Genomic DNA, 7,830 nt, shown 5'->3' with positions numbered 1-7,830 from the left:
GTAGGAACACAGATGGACAAGGTTTGGGAAAAGAGCCACTGCGAGGGCAGGAGGATGAAATCGCTGTGTTAGAGCAAAAAGCATCATTGGAGATAAAGAGGGTCACTATACGATGATAAGGTCAGTTCACCAGAGAGAGAACATGTCTAGATTAGTATGCATCAAATAACACGGCCTCAAAACGCCAGAGAGAAATGGACGAAGCTGCCATGCCACCCTGGGAGATTTTAACACACCTCTCCTAGTAATTGATAGATCAAATAAGCAAACAAAACTTCAGTAAGGACATGGGAGATTTGAACCTTACAATTAATAACCTCTATATGTTTCAGTCACTTATGTCTATCCCTATATAAATACGTCACTGTCTTAATTACTGTGAAATTAAATAAATTAACCCTCAGCATCACCCTTGGCCCATGGCAAGTAATTCATAGATGTCAGTGACAGCAGCAGCGGAACTTACCATGTGATTTTGGTGGAGCCACTGCACCTCTGTGAGCCTCAGTTACCTCTTCTAAAAAATGGCCATCATTATCTTTCCAAGTTGCTTTGCAAACCAAATGAGAATAACGAACCAAAAGATATTTCGTAAACTAACAAGAAAAAGATAGAAATGTGTGGGGAAGCACGGGACTAGGTTGGAATGTCCGTAAGAAGGATTCTCTGAAAGGCCGGGGACCTCTCAGGGGACCTTGCTGAAGGCGGCAGCCCCTACCTTGACTTTTCCAATCAAGTCTGAGCCCCCGGAGTGTTTTGCTAGAATCTCTGTTTAGTCTTTTAGACCTGACCTTGTAAAAGCATATACAGTGGGGCCTTGACTTATGAGTTTAATTCGTTCAGAGACCGAGCTCGTTAAGGAGCTCGTTAACTCAAATTACTCTGTCAACTCAATGCAAAAAATCTGCGGAGAGACAGCTGGTATCTCAAAAAACTCGTTAGTCAAGGCCCCACTGTACTCTCTCAAGAATGCTTACCCTGCTGGTTGTATCTAAAGGTTGATTCTAGTTCAAGCTATTATGACAATAAAAGCCAAAGAAGGTAGACAAACAAAACTACTTGGCAACAGTAGCCAAGTAATGCCTTAGCCGTCTCTTTCACAAAAATACATGTTAGAACAATTTGTGCATCCGTCGCTCGGGGGGCTGCTGGTCAGCCCCGCCAAGTAAATGAAAGTTTGTACTGCTCTTACGGGTTAACTGGTATTACCAAGCACCCAGTGTCGACGTAAATAACCATGGGAGTGGTCACCAGGTGGAACCACAGAGCTAGGTTGTGGGCCCTTGGCTACTAGAGCTGAGGAAAGAGCCAGCAGATAACGGGGATCAGGAAGGCTTCTTGAAGGATAAAGCCTGCCCTCTGGTGGGTGGGCCTGGAACACCTTCCTCAAACCCAATCAGACTGGCATTGTCCCTGGGTAAAGCACTTCGCAAACTGAGTCTCTACCTCCCCTCAGTCCCACAGACTTGCTTCCTCTAGTCATGATAGGACAGGGTGGGGTAACTTGGGGAACAAAATGACCACTGTGGCCTGTGCCTCCAAGTGCCAAGTTCACCTAATCCAGTGGTTCTCAACCTGCCTAATGCCGCGACCCTTTAATATAGTTCCTCATGTTGTGGTGATCCCCAACCATAAAATTATTTTCGTTGCTACTTCATAACTGTAATGTTGCTACTGTTATGAATCGTAATGTAAATAGCTGATATGCAGGATGTATCTTCATTGTTACAAATTGAACATAATTAAAGCATAGCGATTAATCACAAAAACAATATGTAATTATATATGTGTTTTCCGGTGGTCTTAGGCAACCCCTGTGAAAGGGTCATTCGACCCCCAAAGGGGTCGCGACCCACAGGTTGAGAAACGATGACCTAATCCCACAGTCTTGTTAGGGGAGTCTCTAAAGGGTACGTGGTTGGCCACAGATCTCACAGTATCACTAAACAAGATTTGTCCTAGGCTCCCATCTCCTGATGACCAATCTCTTGGAGATCAGTAGGGCTGGCAAGGGTGGCCTCTTTGACTAAAGCTGGAACCTCATGAGGCCAAGGGGAACAGACAGCTCGGGGTCTTGGCCCTTGATGGCACAAAGATTTATTCTCATTTTCTCCTGAAGGCACTTAAAAATTATGAAGTATTAAGTGGGTGCTTAGTACTTGTTCGTAGACTAAATTTTGATGGAAGGAAGTAAAAAAGGAAGTCTAAATTTCAAATAGAGTATAAAAGCAATGAGAGTGATATATGAAAACATGAATAAAGCCCATGGAACACACAGGAAATTGAGGAGGAAGGAAGAAAGCTCCAGGGAAAAGAAACAGTATGAGGAAAGAAAAAGAAACACAGCCAGTCATGAAATGTTTAGAGGTTGCCAAAGACAGAGATACATGTGGAGGGAATTCAGCATGTTGATAAACGGGATTGCGAAGAATCCTGAAAGCCCAGCTCAGGGCATGAGGTCAAGAGCACAAGGAGTTCAATTGCCGGGGTTTGAATCCCAGCTTCACCATTTACAAGCGTGTGAGAACTCAGGCATGTTGCTTACCTTCTTTGGGCCTCAACTTCCCCACTTATAAAGTAGGAGCAAGAAGAGTACCTACCTTACAGGAATAAATGAGAGATTCTACGTAAAATGTTGAACATAGAATCTGATACATTAGCTATTATTGTTATTGTTATTGCTGATAATACTCTCTACATAATGAGAACAAGGGAATACAGTTTTCAAGAAATAAAAATAAATAAGTTTCAAATAAAGTAGAAAGAGATGTGTTGAAGGAGCTGCTAAGATGCCCCTACCCCACTTCAGAAGACCTTGGGGTATCTGAATGGGATCTCAGAAGAAGAGTTAGTGGGAGGCTGAATTGTTCCCGGGGGCTGGGGATGTAATCCAGGCAAGAGATGGTGATGGTTGGGACCAGGGTGGTAGGATGGAGTGAGTAGAAGTGATCTAAATCTTACGTATTCTGAAGCTAGAGCCAAAAGATGTTGCTAATGATTAGAAGTGGAATGTGAACAGAGATGCATCCAAGATTACTCCGAGGTTTTGACCTGAGCAATTGGAAGGAGGCTGAGATGAAGGATCACCTGAAATGAGGACAGCGATGGTCCAGGAGTTGTGGAGGTACGGGAGACAGGTCACTAGTTTAGTTTTGGACTTGCTGAATCTTTGGTTTCCAGATAGTAGCCTCAATTCAAACTCAATGTCTAATAATTTCTAAAATGCCCGGACTTTCCCTTCTCCCTTCCTTGGAGGAAGATGTACTGTATATGGTGTTGGCAGTGCTGCAAGGTTCTCCCCTAAGGGATCGGGCCTCCTATTCCATCAAGACTTCAGGTCTGCGAACTGGCTTAGATCTGGAAATTAGCCCAAAAGTGTCTAAATTTCAAATAGAGTATAAAAGCAATGAGAGTGATATATGAAAACATGAATAAAGCCCATGGAACACACAGGAAATTGAGGAGGAAGGAAGAGAGCTCCCAGCAAGCCTCATGGGCTATCATTTGAGTTGCATGTTCATCTTTAAATGAAGTAGTGGAGCCCAGCTGGTGTGGCTCAGCAGTTGAGCGTTGACCTAGGAACCAGGAGGTCATGGTTCAATTCCCGGTCAGGATATGCCCAGGTTGCGGGCTCAATCCCCAGTGTGGGGTGTGCAGGAGGCAGCCGATCAATGATTCTCTCTCATCATTAATGTTTCTATCTTTCTTTTCCTTTCTCTCTGAAATCAATAATTTAAAAAATATACATTTAAAATATAAATGAAGCCCTAGCCGGTTTGGCTCAGTGGATAGAGTGCCGACCTGTGGACTCAAGGGTCCCAGGTTCAATTCCGGTCAAGCACATGCCCGATGTTTCTATCTCTCTCTCCCTCTTCCTTCCTCCCTGAAATTAATAAAAATACATAAAAAATAAAATAAAATATAAATAAAATAAATTAAGTAGTGGGGAGAAAATAAATGAAGTAGGGGGACCTGAGAATTGTGATAGGCTTTTGACCCAGGCCTAGATCAAGTGCCCCACTCGGAGTCAACTTACCTCACTCTGGGAGCACAAGGCGGCCAAGGTCAGGGTAAGATGCCAGAAGAAAGGTGAGTCATTGCTGAACGGCAGAACTGCAGGGGTGCAGTGTGGAACGATGGGGTAGCTGGCGATGACTGTGAAGAAGGTGACAGTTCTAATCCAGGGGTAGGATCCAGGTGCTAGTTATAATTCTGTGATGATGTCAGGAATGGTGGTTATAATATTACCGTAGCCCACCCCTTAACCTCCACCTTCTGTGGGAATTGCCCTCCTCACATACAAAAATGTAGGTCCCCGCAGTCAGGTAGCTTCAATGTGATACAACACCTCTATGGCCATAGCTCAGTGCCACCCTTAGAACTTGCTAAAAGGACTGCTGCCCTTTAAATGGCCCCTAACATACAAAACACCCCAAAAGTCATGTACTGAAGACCACATGGGCACCTGTGACTCGGGCCCCAGTGCTCAAGACTGCCCTGTATAAGCCGTACCCTCAACACCTGCTCTCAGACCTAACACTCTTCAGCCCCAGCCAAACAAACACATCTCCCCATCTGTTGCCCTATATCCTTGAAATAAGACGACTGCATACAAATGTCATGAAGGTTCGCCTTCATGCGGACAGCCACTGTGTGGAGTGCGGGGAAGACTCAGTGGTGAAGGCACTTAGGTAAGAGAAACAACAAATTAATTAACTTGTCAAATCCTTCTTCTCAGAGGGCATGAATGCCGTAGATTCAGGCACAAGGAACTATTGTTCCCCAGCAAGTGCCGCGTGTCCATTTTCTTGCTTCATTTCATGTTCCAATGTGCAGCATAGTATTTGCAATAGTAGCATGTGATGGCTGAGGATCATGCTGCATTTTTAAACAATATGTTTTATTTTTAAATTTGTAACTTCAGGTGCAATATGCAAGAAGCGTGGTGCCAATTGCTTTAGGAGATGGTGAAAATGGTGAGATAAGGAGGGACAGGAGACACCCCCATTTAAATGTTTGAACATGTTATGTAACATTCATAGTTCATCTCTAATGTGAATATTGCTTTAAGAATTTTATTTTCCATTCTAGTTGCTACCACCTCAGCAGAGTAAAGTTTCACCACACTGAAATTTAAAAAAACTGAAAATAAGCCCAAGCCAGTTTGGCACAGTGGATAGAGCGTTGGCCTGTGAACTGAAAGGTCCCAGGCTCGATTCCGGTCAAGGGCACATGCCCGGGTTGTGGGCTCGATCCCCAGTGGGGGACTTGCAGGAGGCAGCCGATCCATGATTCTCTCTCATCATGGATGTTTCTATCTCTCTCTCCCTCTTCCTTCCTCTCTGAAATCAATAAAAATATATCTTAAAAAATAAATAAAATAAAAACAAAAAAACTGAAAATAAGAGAAAACACAGACTGAAGAGAGGTTATTTAATTAGGCATTTCTATCAGTAGAATACAAATTATGTGACGCCTTAATTATAGGAAAGAATTTCAGCCACAACAATAGCCTGGCTCCACCTCTCCCTCTGACAGTTAGCAATTTTGCTGAAATCAAGGAAGAAAAATAGATTTGATGAAATAATGATGTAATCATTTATGAATTATTCACATCTTTATTTTCTTACTCATTCAACATTGTTGGTCCTTTAATAAAACACCCATGTGTGCTTAATAATAAGTAGGTTGAGTCATCTTTGGTATTTTGACGAATTTCTGTGCACAAAAAAGCTAAACATATTTCAGAACCTCAATATGGAAGTGTAGCTGTCAAGACCGGGGGAAGACTCCTTGCCCCTGCATTCCAGGAAAAATCCTCGTTTCTTCTCCAGATGTTTCCCTGTTTTACTAAGTCTAGATTGGATGTTTTTTGTTCCTTGTACTCAATCTAAAGGCACGTTGATGAAGACAGTGGTGGAAAGTGGAGATGATGGCGATGACGAAGATGTGGTGACGGAGGTGTAGGTGACAAGGACTGGAGCGAGGACTGCATTGAGGTTACTCTTGCTCCAATCCTTGTTTCCATCCAGCATAGGGAGCCAACAGAGCAAGCAAGGCAGGAAGGCCAGTGGGTAGTGAGGCCTGCTCCAGCCAGGCCTGTGGTACAGTCGAGGTGGCAGGTGATTCGTTGGCTAAGAGCCGAGCCCTGAGTCCCAGCTCCCCATCTACAAGCTGTGTGCCCCTCGGTGAGTCACTTCACCCTTCTCTGCCTGTTTCCTCACCCACCTCACATAGAAATTTGTCAGAAGTGAGTGAGGTGCTGAGCAGAAAGCGCTTAGCAAAGTGCCTAGCACACAGTAAGCAATAGATGTAGTTGGCTTTGTTATTGAAACACTAGAAAGCCTATCTATTTCTTAAATCTGTTTCAATGATTTTTTTAGAGAGAGAAAGGGAGAGGAACAGAGAGATAGAAATATCCATCAGAGAGAAACAACATCTATCGGCTGCCTCCTGCATGCCCACCCCTGGGGACTGAACCCACAGCCCGGGCATATGCCCTGACCTGGGAATCGAACCAGCGACTTCTCGGTTCATGGGTCAACGCTCAACCGCTGAGCCACACCGGCTGGGCAGCCCTATCTATTTTATTCATACTGTTCACCAGGTGCTCAGGGGAAAAATGGTTAATGACATCTGCCTCTTCCCCACCCCACAGCCCCTCCTCTCTCTGGCCACCCCTGGCCCTCCCCGCTCCCCCAGTGGCTACCGGGCAGTGGGTGCTGGGCACCTGGCTCTGCCCCAGGCTGCCCCTCAGAGGGAGAGGGGAGCCAGGCTATTGTTGCCGCTGAAATTCTTTCCGAAACGGAAAGCCCTGGCTGAGAGGATGGCTGCTCTAATCGCTCTGGGGACACACACATGGCCGGCGAGGGGCTCCTCCTGAGGCCCTGGGCAGCACAGAAGCCCAGCGCTGAGCCCCTCCCTCTCTCTGAACCACCGCCTTGAGCCCCCTTCTCTCATTCAGAGCCTTTTCTCAGGCTCCCCATCGCCTTACTGAACTCATCTCCTCACAAAACCCCTCCCTTCTCTGTACCCCATCTTCTCTCTAATCCCTCCTGAGCCCCTACCCCAGCAGCGCCTTCCCAGCCTCTTGCCCTCGCTGACAGCCTGGCTCCTGCTGTGCCCGCTAGGCCTATTGCTCTCACTATCCCTCCCACAATTCCCCTACCCTCTGCCCTCCAACCCCCAAAGCCCCACCCCCATCCCACCCCCATCATACGCCCATCAGAAATCCCTTCCAGGCCCAGATACCCTCTCCTCTTTGAAAGCTTCCCACCTCACCCGACAGAATAAATAAATACCCGCTCCCCATGTCATGGCAGCACTGCTCTCACTTGAGTTGTGATCAGTCCTTCACACCTCTGCCCGCCCCCACCTCCACCTCCACCTCCACCCCCAAGCAGGCTGAGCTCCCTGCTGACCCAGGCCACAGAGCAGTGTTCAAAATGATTTGTTGACAGCAGCTGAGAGTGAGACTGTGGGACTAGAAAAAAACGTTTAAAAAGATTTAGGCCAGAGTTGACCAGAAGGTGTTGGTGGAGGGCAAGAGCTAAGAGTCAGATACATCTAACATGGTTTTTAGCATTTTTATTTTATTTAAAAAAAAATTTTATTGATTTCAGAGAGGAAGAGAGAGGGAGAGACAGAAACATCAATGATGAGAGAGATTCATTGATCAGCTGCCTCCTGCACGCCCCACGCTGGAGATTGAGCCCGCAAGCTGGGCATGTGCCCTGACCGGGAATCGAGCCATGACCTCCAAGTTCATAGGGTGACACTTAACCACTGAGCCACGCTGGCCCGGCTCATCGAACGTTTTGAGCCCCTGAA

Source organism: Myotis davidii, unplaced genomic scaffold (assembly GCF_000327345.1).
Source record: "Myotis davidii unplaced genomic scaffold, ASM32734v1 scaffold149, whole genome shotgun sequence".
NCBI lineage: Eukaryota > Metazoa > Chordata > Mammalia > Chiroptera > Vespertilionidae > Myotis > Myotis davidii.
This window is presented reverse-complemented; position numbering follows the sequence as displayed.